This window comes from Lonchura striata, chromosome 17 (genome assembly GCF_050655825.1).
Source record: "Lonchura striata isolate lonStrDom1 chromosome 17, ASM5065582v1, whole genome shotgun sequence".
NCBI lineage: Eukaryota > Metazoa > Chordata > Aves > Passeriformes > Estrildidae > Lonchura > Lonchura striata.
In genome coordinates this window covers 5,119,841-5,133,042 of record NC_140719.1, presented here as the reverse complement: position 1 = coordinate 5,133,042, position 13,202 = coordinate 5,119,841, and the positions used below count along the sequence as shown (strand labels likewise).

Below are 13,202 nucleotides of genomic sequence, written 5' to 3'. Positions count from 1 at the left end.
CTGTTTCTTGTAGTAATTTTGTAGGACATGAACACTGATATTAAGGGTAAAGTAACTCTATTTTGCACCTTCCTCTGATTTCCTTTTCCCTCTTTGATGTTCACCTCCTACTAGAACATTTTCCCTGATGCCATTCTTGGGTTGAAAGCAGCCTGATTCACATCTCATGCCAATTACTGTGACATTGTCAGAACTAAACCAGTTTACACCACCTGAGCAATATGATTATTTAGCAGTGGTATCAGTCCTCTGCCTCCTCCTTCAAGATTTCTGCCACAGGCTTTGAAGGAAAGCTGATTCCTTTCCTCGCCATCAGGAAAAAAAGCATAAGCAACTTTATTACCTCCTATATTAGTTAAAAATCAGAGAAAAAATCAAATTGTACTGAAAATTTGTAGATTTCCTGTATTTTATTCATTATTCTAAAGAAGTGAACCATATTCCTTCTGGACTACATTCTCCCACCCCACCACAGGGGACATTTATTAGGGACAAAGCCACTTTTTATCAGTTTCCCACCCTGGCTGAACTTCCCTGCATTGCCACTCCATTTACTAATCCAGACCCACAGAGGGAACTGAAATAAAAAATCTTTATAAACTGATTCACTTGAGCCCCTCCACGGGACTGCAGTGACACATCTGCAGGAGGAGCAGTGTGGAAAAAGGGAACAACTGGCTGGAGAAAGGTGGGAGATTCTTAATTTGCCTTTGCTGCCAGGGAAATTGTAATGCAGAGCCATCCTTTCCTTGCCTTTCTGCTTTCTTGTTCACCTCTGGGCAAGGACCGAGTTTGTAAAAACGGAAATAATTGACATATGTTAGAAACATAAACAAAAACAAAAATGACAATTAGGGGGAATGAGAGGGTGGATTAGAATTTTTTGCCTAGGTCTGCTCTCATTCCGGATTCAGCAGCAGGCTCAGGGATCTGGGTTCAGTTTTGTTTGTGCATTTGCTTGTTCAGATTTTTTTTTGTGTTTTGTTTCATTTCACCTAATAAATACAGACATAGAATGATATGAATCTTCACAAATTTCAGGATATAATTTTGGCCATTTGATCAAGAACTCATCTGAATTTGAACCCAAGTAAGAGGATTTTTTTTGCCCTTGTAATAACTATGTTAAAAATATTAAAAAAATCCCCCAAATTCAAATTCATAGTGGTGCTCTTCTTCCTTTTTAAAATACAGGGCTGTAAATTCACCTAATTTGAGGCCTAATGTGTGACAAGATTCACACACAGTGATAATATCTTCTATTAAAGCAACGGATATTGTTAGAAAGAACTTCAGCACTCTTCATTTTCTTCAAGACTCTCACCATTCTATGCAACATCTTTGGCATATACACAAACCCAGGGTCTTTCAACCCCCAGTGGGTCTTACAGGCACAAATCCATTATCACAATATCCCAAACACAGGGAAAAAATTGTCAGGGGTAGCAGGGAAGGAGGTTTTTTATTTGTCTTTCTGTTATGGACTTCAAATTGAATCTGTCAGACAATATCCAGATTATCTGCTCAGCATGAAAACAAAGAATTATTTTTTTTTCTTTCTTTCTTTTTTTTTGATGAAAGCTGAGGTGTGTACTAATGTCTTGAGGGCTGAGAGTGTTTCAGATATCTATTACCATAAATTAGCTCTGAAATATTGGCAGCTGGCAGCCCTGCCATTCTCTGATCTCCCTTCCCCAGTCTGCAGAACAAACACAGATGTGGACACTTTGTGCTCCCCCCTGGCCTGTGTGGGTTTGTGCCAGTGGATGTCTTGATGTGATATCTCAAGAGGAGGCTTCACTTGTTTGTTTGCACATTGATCCGTGCCCGAGTGAGAAATAACTCCAACAACCACCTTCTTATCAAGTGAAAGCATTGAAGTCTGACTTTCTGATACAAATATTCCGAGTGGGAGCTTTGGCAGTTGGAGTCCAAGCCCTGGTCTTCACCCTTTTGTTCCTTTTCAGCTCCTCCACTTTTTCCTTCCTTTCAGCACCTCTGAGTTGACATCCAGCCTACTTTGGTAGGGGGCATGGTGGGCAGTGAGGAAGATGTGTCCAGCCCTGAGCCCTTCAGTGGAAGGCATCCACTTTTCCTTGGGGATTTCAGCCACACACTCTCCCACTATCTCAGACTGCTCCAAGCTTTGTCCAACCTGGTCTGGGACACTGCCAGGGATCCAGGGGCAGCCACAGCTGCTCTGGGCACCCTGTGCCAGGGCCTCACACCCTCACAGGGAAGGGTTTACAATTTAAATGTGGGTCTCAGATTCAGTCAAAGAGAGAAACAAGAGTTTCTAGCCAGGCAGAAGCCTGGGAAAGAGTTGGAAAAGAATGTAAATAATTCTTTATCTCTCTTGTTGTTCACATTGTTTATAGTGAAGTTCTATCACTGTGCATCAAGCACTTTGCACCAATGGTCTGAGTTGTTTTCACTTCAGGATCCATGGAGTTGGACCTCACGAAGCTCTGTATAAAAGAGCAGGGTATTTGAATAAACTGGAGTTTTACTCTCACAGCCTTCTGATCAGAGTCTCTTCATTCCCATCCTGCCTCGACAGCGACATTTAAATCCAAACTGAGAAACGTGGCAGCACTTTACATCCACATTAAACTCAATTTTCCCTGGGGTAAAGGCCTTCTGAGAGGAGAGGGCAGGCATTGTGCCTAATGGTGCTGAGTGTTTGTGTGCCAGCAGCCAGCCTGGCTATCCTCCACACCACTGGGATCCGTGCAGTGAAGGTACATTGCCATCCTCTCCTCTGCGTGGGCACTCTGGGCTCCCAGTCCCTGTCACCCATCAGGATGTATTATATCTGTGCTCACTAATTTCACAGCCTGTAAATTACAGGCATACCCTGTGTATCTTCATCTCATTAGAGAAGGTTAATTTAAGCAGACAATCAACAAAAATACAGAAAACTGGTTTGGAAAGAGGAGTTTGCTGTGTCTCTGACAGACAATGAATTCACAACCCCAACATCTGCCACCACTAGAGAGAAAATGCTGGAGGAAAAAAAAAAATAAAGGAACTCATTGCTATTTCCTCTGATGAATGGTGAATTTCCAATTAGCATTTTAATTACTCAAGCCAGACTTTCATCTGGTTTGATGATCACAAGAAATTCCATAAGCAACAAGTCGTCTTGGTTTGTCAACATGTGCTGGGGTAATGCAGAATGCACTTACAGGAGTTGGCCTGTGAGACTGTTTCTCTTCTGGAAAAATCCTACAGCATTAATTGTTCTCAAGTATTTCTTTATAGTTTTACATAGTTTTTATATGGTCTTACACTTTATATAGTTTTACACTTTTGTGTGTCCCAAGAAAAAACTATAAGACTGTTGTACCTGAGGTCTTTGGTATAAAAGATATAGATTTAATTCCTGGCAGATCCTACAGCAAATCCATCAATAGGACCCTAAACATCTCAACCTGTATCACTTGTCTGAACAAATCCTTCAGCAAATCCATCCTGTATAATTTCAGACACCTTTGTGTGTCCTTCACCTGAGCTAATCCTACAGCAAACTTGTCCCTGATGGGACTGATGGATGGGTCTGCAGAAGGTCTGGTGCTGATAACTGCCACCTTTCTGTTTGTAGAACCAAAAAACCAAAAAGGAGCGGGGCATTTTTTAAAGTTCCTGTGCAGTGTTAGGAAATTCTGTGTCTTCTGGTGAAGGAGAATGAGCAGGGATGTGGTTATCCCTGCAGCTGAGTACAACTTTGACTATCCCAAACTTTGCACAGCAACACCAGTGGCATGGGACACAGCCCTGCCACAAGCTGGCTCTTCCAGAAGGTCAAGGATGTCATTGCTAACAGAGAGGCTGACACAGGCTGCTCCTGTAATTCCAGGCCCTGGCTTGGGCACCTCGTGCTTTGCCTTGAGGGAGAAAGATGTGCTCAGCTTTGAACCCTCAGCTCGGTGCTGAAGAGCCACAATCCTGTCAATGAACTGGCATCAGCAAAGATCAGTCAAATCCTGCAGGTACTCAGAAAGGTCTTAGTCTCAGCTTTAAGACTTAAAATGGTTGATCTGGGGATTTGGATTATTCCAGTCCCTTGATCTGAATAGATCTGGAATTGATCAAGATGAGGATGGGCCCTTTGGGCCCTTGTAGACCATTGTTCTTCATTTTAATTGTCTGCTCACTTCAGTAATTTTTTTCTTCCATTTTGGTTTGCTGATGTTGGGTTTTTTCCTGTGAAGACTTCCTTTCCCCTCTATTTTTATGTGATTTCTCATTCTCTCTGGATGCCCATCACAGAGCAGCCTTCTATGGTGTAAAGCTACCTGCACATCACGGGTGTATATCCATCATCTGAAAATACCACCTTCTCTCCTTAGCAGTAATCAGGACTAAATCTGTTTACTTGAGAAAAAAATTACACATGGGGGGCAATCATTTATTCAGAGCAAAGAAAACCAAAACAACCAAGCCAGCAGTGCCCGTTTCATTAAGTGAACAAATGAGAGGTTTTTAAGTTCTTGGCAGTCTGATGGATAAAGGTACCTTGTCAGAAGGTCCCTCTAGATTGAGTTGCAAACAAAAGAGAGGAAAAGCTTGGGAGGAAAAGCAGATTTTGGTGTCAGAATGAGCAGATCTGACACACAGCTCTGGTTTCTGTGGTGTAGCTATCCATGGTGCTGCCAAGTGTGTGCCCAGACACCAACCTTGGATGGACATGGGGCCTCTTTCCTTTTCTTTTTCCAAGTGGTCTTGTCAAGTCAATCCTTCACTGCAGCTTTTCTTCTGACTTCCCACATCCTACTCCTGCATCCCATCCTTTCATCCTCAGTGAGGCTGACCAGACTAATTCCCTTCTTGCAGTATATTATTTATGCATTTTTGTTATTTTTCCCTCCAAGGTTCAAAGGCGGACATGGTTCTGTCACTTGGAGAAGCTCCTCAAGCACCAGCAGGGTAATGTAAATCCCACAGGGAAACACATCCTGCCCAGTGAAATGAGAGAAAAAAATTATAGAAATTATCTCTACCTCCCCTTTCCCCTTTCTGCTCCTGAAGCCTCACGTCCTCTATATCCTGTTTTTCCCTTTCCTTTGTGCAATTTCAGCCCTTGCCTCATCCCTCTCCAACTCACAACAGTCTGGTAGAATTTCACCAATGCAGGCAAGTGGAACACTTCACTTCCACTGCCTGAATGAGGCCAGGGCACAGAGGAGTTTATTATATCATAAATTAGAACATGAAAAGCTAATATATTTTATACATTTGTCATAGAGGGAGAGAGAGAGGAGGAAAAGCCTTTGCTGCCAGGTTCCTCACAGCAAATCTGTCATGCTGGAGAGAGGCTGCTGGAAGGGAAGTACTTACAGACAGACAGACAGAGCCCTGGTGCAGAATAGCAAAGCTCCTGCTGGATGCTCCAGGGCTGTGGCATGAACCAGGATGAAGTTTTCAAACCAAACCACACACAGCCCACCACAAGCACCTGGGCTCTTCTTGTATGAGGATAAAATGATGCCCCCATGGGGAAGCTGTCTGTGGCTGCGGGGGGCTTTGGGTGGCTGAGGAATCGGGGGGTGCTGCTGGTCTTTGTGTTGTGGGTCTCAATTTACCTGGTGCTGCTTTACAGAAAGTGTATGCAGAGATGGGCAATGGAGCTGGGGAAGGGTCTGGAGCCCCAGGAGAGGCTGAGGGAGCTGGGAAGGGGCTCAGCCTGGAGCAAAGGGGGATCAGAGGGGATCTTGTGGCTCTGCACAGCTCCTGACAGGAGGGGACAGCCAGGGGGGCAGGCTCTGCTCCAGGGAACAGGGACAGGACGAGAGGGAACAGCCTCAGGCTGGGTCAGGGGAGGCTCAGGGTGGACAGCAGCTGGAATTTCTTCACTGAAAGGATTTTCAGGCATTGGAACAGGCTGCCCAGAGTGGTGGGATCACCATCCCTGGAAGAGTTTAAAAGTCACGTAGATGTGGCATTTTGGAATGTGGTGATATTAACAATTGGACTCAGTGATCTTACAGGTCCTTTCCAACTTTAATCAAACTCTGATTCAAAGTCAGATCCAAGTAGATTAATACAGAGGAATTTTCTGGGAAAGCTGTTCTACCTGCCAGGCACACATCCCTGTGGCTTTCCTTCTCTATGTTCATTCCTAGGTGGATTGTCCCATTTTAATTGAGCTTTGGCCCAGTCCCACAGCACCCCCAGTCTCTGTGATGTTGCATTTCTGCTGCCTGGCAGATCCAGTGGCAATGGGTATCATATCTCTCCTTCCACAATCCAAAACTCAAGGCAGGAAGGCGTTTCCCAGACATCAACTCCCTTGAAACAGTCAGCAAGTCAGACTTTATTAAGACTAAGAACAGCAAAAAGCAATAATAATTAAAACTTAGATTTGCCTGCACAGATGAGGAAGTAGAAGGAGCTCATGCTGGCAGGAGCATGGTGTCTGAGGCTGGCATTCCCCACAGCCAGGTCCTTTCTCCACAAGGATTAAGCATGGGAGGTGGCAGTGATAGAGTCTGCAAGCATTTAGCTGAACTTACCCACAAAAGATGTTCCTCCAGGCTGAACTGTTCCTCAGGCAGCTGCTGAACTGACTGGAGAGGGAAATGCAATAGTTGTTGCTTTGGTTATTTCAGTCTTGACTGCCCCCAGGCCTCAGGACACAGCTGGAGGCACAGCTGGAGGCAGACCTGTGGGAATGTTGCTTTTGGCAGCATTAATCTCTGCGGGGTTAAAGGTGCACTGGGACACAGCACTGGTAGAAGAAATGGTGGAGGAACAGCCAAGGAAAACAGGAAAACCCTCTGATCTGCCACAGTGTCCTGACATCAGCTGAGAGCAGCACAGCCAGAGGGAGAGCATGCAGCAGTTCTTCCTCTGAATGCTCTTCCAAGCCCTGCAAAGCTACATGGCAGTGGTTCCTTGAGTTGTTGCCACCTCTGATGCTTCCTGGTGCTGTTTCCTTGGCTCCTGCCATGGCTGTGGGTGTCACTACATCACAATTCTCAGATCCATGCTGCTGCCACCCAGGTCTATTTGCTCTTCCTCTCTTTTTCACAGAAGAATTTTACTCTCTCCACCCTTCAAACTCATTTCTTTGTTCCTCTTCCCCAGCTCCTTTGCTCCATGTGGGAGAATAACCATTGGTAATCCTGAAATACGGGGCAGAAACCAAAACACAGAGCTCAGAAGAGCAGGTGGAGCTGGGCTCCACCATGGCTCAGATCCACCTCTCTCCAGAGCTTTGCTTGGCCCCCAGCATTGTGTCCCATCTTCCTTGCCAGGGTAGCATTTCAGGCACTCACAGAAGCTGTCAGACAAAACACTCCAGATTAATCCCACTCTCTTCCTCTCTCTTTTTAGAAACTTTTAATTAGTCCCCAATTCAGCACCATTATTACTATTTGTTATTAAGTATTAAAACTGCTCACCCCCAGCTCCTTCTCCCTCTGCTTCCTTCTTCCAGCCCTTTGTTTTAATTGTTATATTTTTTCATCAGTGATCAGCCAAGCTTCCCTAATGATCTAGGCTCATTTAAAGGGTTTATAACTCCGGCACAAAACTCCAATAAAAAAGCGGCAGCCTTGCTGGGAACCTCCTGGGGCTACTCAGCAGCCAGGAACACAAACTCATTTAACACTTGCCTGTTCCCCTCTTTTCTTAGTCACCATCACGCATCCTGTCAAGATATCTTCCTCTGCACACAAAGAAACCCTTCATTTTTCCTTTTCCGCATCTTTCCTTCTCAATTCTTTTTCCCTACGGATCGAGACAGGAGATCTGGAAACATCCTTGATTAGGCATGTGGTGGAGTTAATAGCAAATAGACCAAGCCCATTGTTCCTCCCTGCCGATGCTGCATCCCTGTCCCCTCTCAAGAGGAAAAACACAAAGAGTTGTAGCGAGGCTGAGGAAAGAAATGATCTGGCTGTATTTCTCCTGAAGTATATTTAGCAGTTGCAAGTTACCCCTCTAGAGAGCTTAAAAGCCTCTTTTACAAATCTGCAAGTTGGCAGTGCCTTTCCCTCCTTGCTCTTCTCCCTTAGCAAGAGGTGTAGATTTACACACCGTAGGCAAAGGGCTGCTTGGCAAACTCTCAGAGTCTTGGCCCAGCTTCCCATCGAGTACAGATGTTGCTTCCAAACCTGTCTTTAGCCTTGTGCACAGCCAGCAGGAAATTCGTGGGGATCCAGGCAGGAGGAGGAGTGCAAGCTGTTCTCCAGGAACAGAGAGCATGACCTAGACCAAGGTAGGCTCTACTGTGACCTACTGGGCTTCTTGCCCATGGCCTTGGGCACTGGGCCACTAGCCAGGGTGAGGGGCAAGCCAGGGGAACACAGTGACCTCCTTGTACCAAGCGTTTTGTGGGAAACCTCACAAAAGCTATTCCATCTCTATTTACACACAAAACCCTTCTGAGCTGAGGAGGAAAGAAGGGAGTGTGAGTGGTAAAAAGGAAATTGGTACAGCAAGGCACAGGGCAGATTTATGTCACCTGCCTTTAGCCATCTGCCATGTAGGTACTTCCATCTGAGCTGTCGCTCTTCCTGGAAATGCCATAGGGAAAATAAACACTTTTAACACCATGGTTACCCTGCCCTTGTAAACTAGTGGAAAATTGACCTTTTTATACTGAAAAGACCCCCAGTCTTCCAAAAGCCATCCACTTCAAAATTGTGGAGCAAACTATGCCATTAAATGCTCTTGCTTTGAAGTCACTATTGCTCCCAGGACAACATCACACCTGCAATGACCATGGGAGCCACAATTGCATTGATACACTTTACAAGCAGCCTTTTGTTCTCTCTTGAAAGGAACTCAGCTGAAAGGCCCAGCAATGTGTTCAGTCATCTTCAAAAAGCCAGAATCATTTGGTGGGAATAAACAGTCAGAGCTCCTCAGTCAGTCATTTGAAAAGGACAGCTTCCCAAGGAACTTCAGCTTGTCTAGCTGCTGGGCTCCTTTGGGAGATGATTTCTGGAGCTGGTTGAGCTGCTTTGACACATATTTATCATCAGCAGTTTGAGTTTTGGGGAGAGAGAGGAATAGCAAGAGAAACAAATCGATCCATTGAAATATTTCATGAAAGGTGGGAAAAAATCATAAGGTTTTGGGGTATTAATAGTATTCGGTTCTCAACTTGGGCTGAGAGGGCAGCACAGTAAGTAGGGTCTGTGGAGGATGCCTGCAATTAGAGACCTTGGTGATACAGAGCTGTCTTCTCCTTGTTTCCAGCTGCTACATTTAATTAAAAGAAAGCTAAACAATCCATTACATTAAATTACTTTCTGCACATTATTTTTCCACATAGACAACCGAAATGGTTGCCACAGGGATGCTATCTGACCGCAGGCTGGAAAGGAGATAAACCATTCTCAAAATTATTCTATCCTTGCTTGAAATATCACCCCAACGACCTGGTCAGGAGCCATTCCTGACTGTGTGAGGACCTACAAAACTGGTGGGGATTCACCAGGAATGTGAGAGGCATTAATGGACTGCAATCCCAGCCTCATCTTGCTTATTCCTGCCTCATGTCACAAGATAAGGATGCCAAAGCACTCTAATGTTGTGGCAAAAAAAAGGGCTTCTTTCATGTTTCTTCTCTGTACTCTCTGTCACCTTCAGCCCGGAATCGGCAGTAAATAAAATCACACCATGAGTTAGTCTCTACCTCAGCTGCTTCTTCAGAGTTTCTAAGCAGTACCAAACAGTCCATATACCTTGTTTCACCTTCTAACTCAAATAGTCCTTCGATATTAGAAGTCAAGTATGCCAGGGATATATTGAAATATCTTATGGAAATTGAATTTGTAGGAAAACTCCTTGGCCCTGTGGGCTTTTTGTTTTCCTTTCAATTCTTGTCAAAGGATAAAACAATGTTTGAAATCTTCCTCAGTAACCCATTAGGCCACAGAGCAGATTTTGCCTCCTGGAGAGGAGCTCCCTAGGAGCACAGCCCAAGTCCAGGCTGCAGCAGGGAAGGAGATGCTGGTTAAAGCCTGGCCCTGACAGCCTCTGTGTGCTGCACCAAGCCCCTGCCTTGTCAGAATCTGAGGTATTGATGATCCTGAGATTGTAGAAAGTCTCTGTCTGTCAGCCCCGCTGCCAAAGCAGAAGCCATAATTGGTCTGTGCTGGTTTCCAGGTTGTTTATTCTGTTTATCTCTCACATGTTCTGCTGCCCTGCCCAGCTCTGTCCTGCAGGGCAGCGTGTGGGGCTCTGCCCTCAGTGGGATGTGACAAACATTAAATACCAGAAACTCCCTGGGCTGGATTTACAAGAACGTGCCAATATCTGTCACCTACGTTGGACAGTGTGTCCCCAGCCTGAACCAACAGAAAAATGCCAACACCACAGTGAAACATGGAGGGCATGAAGAAGGAGAAAAAGGACAAGGCACACCCAATTTCCTCCATCTTGTCCCCTTTGGACCCCTAATCTAGAATCCTAAAATTTTACTTTTGCACCCATGCCACACTTAATTATTACTTATATCAAACACTCAGAGCTGGTAATTCATCCTGTAAGATTGAAAACTCTTTTCCATGGCCAGAGATCACAGCCAGTGTCTCTGGGGGCTCTGTCCAGGGGGTTCCTGACCCCTGCCAGGGTCCCAGGGCAGCCAGAGGGAAGCTCTGGATTCCCACACTGCCTCACCACTCTGCCATTTTAAAAACATTCAGGTCTTAAAGCCGCTCACAAAGTATGACCAGCTTGAGGCAAAACCAACGTGGACTGGCTTCAAGAGGAGAACTGAACAAAAACAATATCCTGGCTTGAGTCTGCTGCCACTGTTACAGCTCTGCCCTTATTTTCTGCACTCCACGCCACTTTCCCTCTGAGATAATTGTTGCCAAGTGGCTGTTTGGAACAAGGTTCAGTGCAGATTGTTAAAGGAGAGATAGGCTTCTGCTTCTGTCTTGCTGACTATTTTTGCTTTATTCCCCATCTCAGACAAAAACATTCCGCGGGTATCTGTTTACTGTTTGTGCACAATGCGTTATGGTAGGAAATGGTCTCTTCCTCCCTCATTTTACAGCATTTGCACCTCATCCTGGGGTGACCTCCCAGCAGCTGCACAGACCTTTATGACCACAGAGCTCCAGCCCTATCACTCTCTCCCTGAGCCAGCCTTCCAGAAGGGGAATGCCATTGGCTTTGGGTTTGGGCATGCAGTGGGAAATGCGTTCACAGGCTGGACCCAGAGTGACAGCCTCACTCTGTCTCACATTTGCCCTGTTTGAAGTCTATAAACTGCTGGACTGGGTTTACAAACATCATCTTAACCCAAGCAGCACTAGCTGAGTCCTTCAGCAGTCTCATCCAGACAAGCACCTTACTCAAATTCCTTGGGAATGATCCCATCCTCTCTCTGAATTTGAGGTCATGGGGCATACGAGACAGGAATCACAGATTCTGGTAATGGCCACAATAGAGGAGCCTTATAAAAGAAGGAGAAAGGAAGCTCAGGCTGTGTCCACTTTGTCATGGTCATAGTAAATAGCAAGATTTTGGTTTTAAAAGAAAAAAAACATTGCCAATAATCACCCCCTGGGAAGCATCCTGCTTCCCTCCACTGTGTCTTCATACAAGAAAGTTATTCCTGCAGCTTTATGGAATGAAGAAAACCACATCTCACACTGGGGACTTCTCCATCACAAAAGATCCAGAAACCAACCCAAAAGGTAGTAGGTCAAACACATTAACAACTAATAACAACTAATTTGTATTATATGTATTATATTTCTCTCTGTTTTTAATTCTCCCCTAGCAGCATAAGCTATTCACCCTCAAAGCTTCCAGCCTCTTCTGAAATTTCAGTGGTCATCTCACAGGCTGCATTTTTATCTGTAGGTCCCCATCAGCACTGGGCAAAAATGGAGTGAAAAGAATGATGTTTTTCAGCCCTGCAGTCAGGTCCTCAATGTTCCCAGCATCTGACTCTTGCCTGCAGAGGTGTGAATCAAATTCTGGTTTCCCATGTGGTCACACCAGATGGTTGGCTCAAAACCTATCATTTCTTTACAGCAAAACTCACTAGACACAGACAGTAACCATAAGATATGTTGGAAACTCGACTCTCGTACAATTTAGACTGCCGACACCCATGCAAAAGATCCTTCACCCTACTCCTTTTGTCAGCTCTTTAAGAATGGTTTCTCCGCTGAAAATGTCCTAAAACATTTCGAGGCAGTGATAAAAATACATTCTTACAGTCAGCCTGCATCCCCTCATTCTGAAAGATCTTGTTACTTCTGATCAAGTTACATTCAAGGATCATTTCAGATGCCCCAAAAGGCAGCACTGCACCCCAAGAATCCTTGGAAGCAGCTGTGCCGGGCAGCAGGTCACATTCCAATATTATTTCATTGTCTGTGGCCCACTGCAGTAGGTTCTGGAACTTGCTGGGGGTGGACATCTCCAACCACATCACACTGTGCCTTCTACAGAAGAATTGGGAATGCTGAGTAAGTCCCTGCCCTGGTGAAATTGTGAAGGGAGCACTGGAGAGAACATTATTCACTAAAGCAAATAAAAATCTCGGAAGGAGACTGTGTTGAAAACAATCATATGCTTGGGAAATCTGGCTCTGTGTTTTTAGTGACCACAAGAGGTCAGGGCATCAGTTTTCCATTGCATCTTAAAAGCAACATCTCCAAGAGCCTGGAGCAAGGATACTATTTTAGCTGAGACTGTTCAGTTCAGAAATTTCATCTTTAAACATTCCTTAACAGGGGTTACCACAGGAGCAACAGCCCTTCTTTTCTTTGCACTTGAGTCTATCAGGATAATAGTCGGGTTTGTCTTTCTTTATGTTCCAGGTCTTGCTCCACAGTTTGAGGGTTTACAGAAATATTATATTTTACACTAAAAGCCACAGTCAACACCTCCATTTCCTTGGCACAACCAGACTTCCTTCATTAGGAATAAATCATGCTGGTGACAAAGCTGTCCCAGGTGTGACCTCAGGTGTGTAGAGTTTCCTCTTGCAGAAGCTTTTAAGCATCAAAAGCCTTCTTTTTCTCCCTTCTAAATCCACTTCTCCACCATGAGTAAAGACCAGTCTATGAGACAGCAAATGCAGTACATATTTCAACACCAAATTAAGACTATTTCTGCAAATGCAGTTCTTCATCTATGAGAGGTCTATGTCAGGGAGACAGAGGAAAAAGCAGATGTATAAAATAGTAATATATTCTGTACATATATATATATATATATAT

General features: G+C 44.8%; 1 long non-coding RNA gene across 1 annotated transcript; it reads right to left on the bottom strand.

Moving 5' to 3' along the window:
- Positions 1–4,397: 4,397 nt before the first annotated feature.
- LOC116184218 (uncharacterized) lies at positions 4,398–12,231 on the bottom strand. The gene is made up of 2 exons (XR_004148973.3): positions 6,516–12,231; positions 4,398–4,958 (listed from the first exon to the last, which is right to left on the bottom strand). It is a non-coding gene; the product is annotated as an uncharacterized LOC116184218 (long non-coding RNA).
- Between the last annotated feature and the right edge of the window lie 971 nt (positions 12,232–13,202).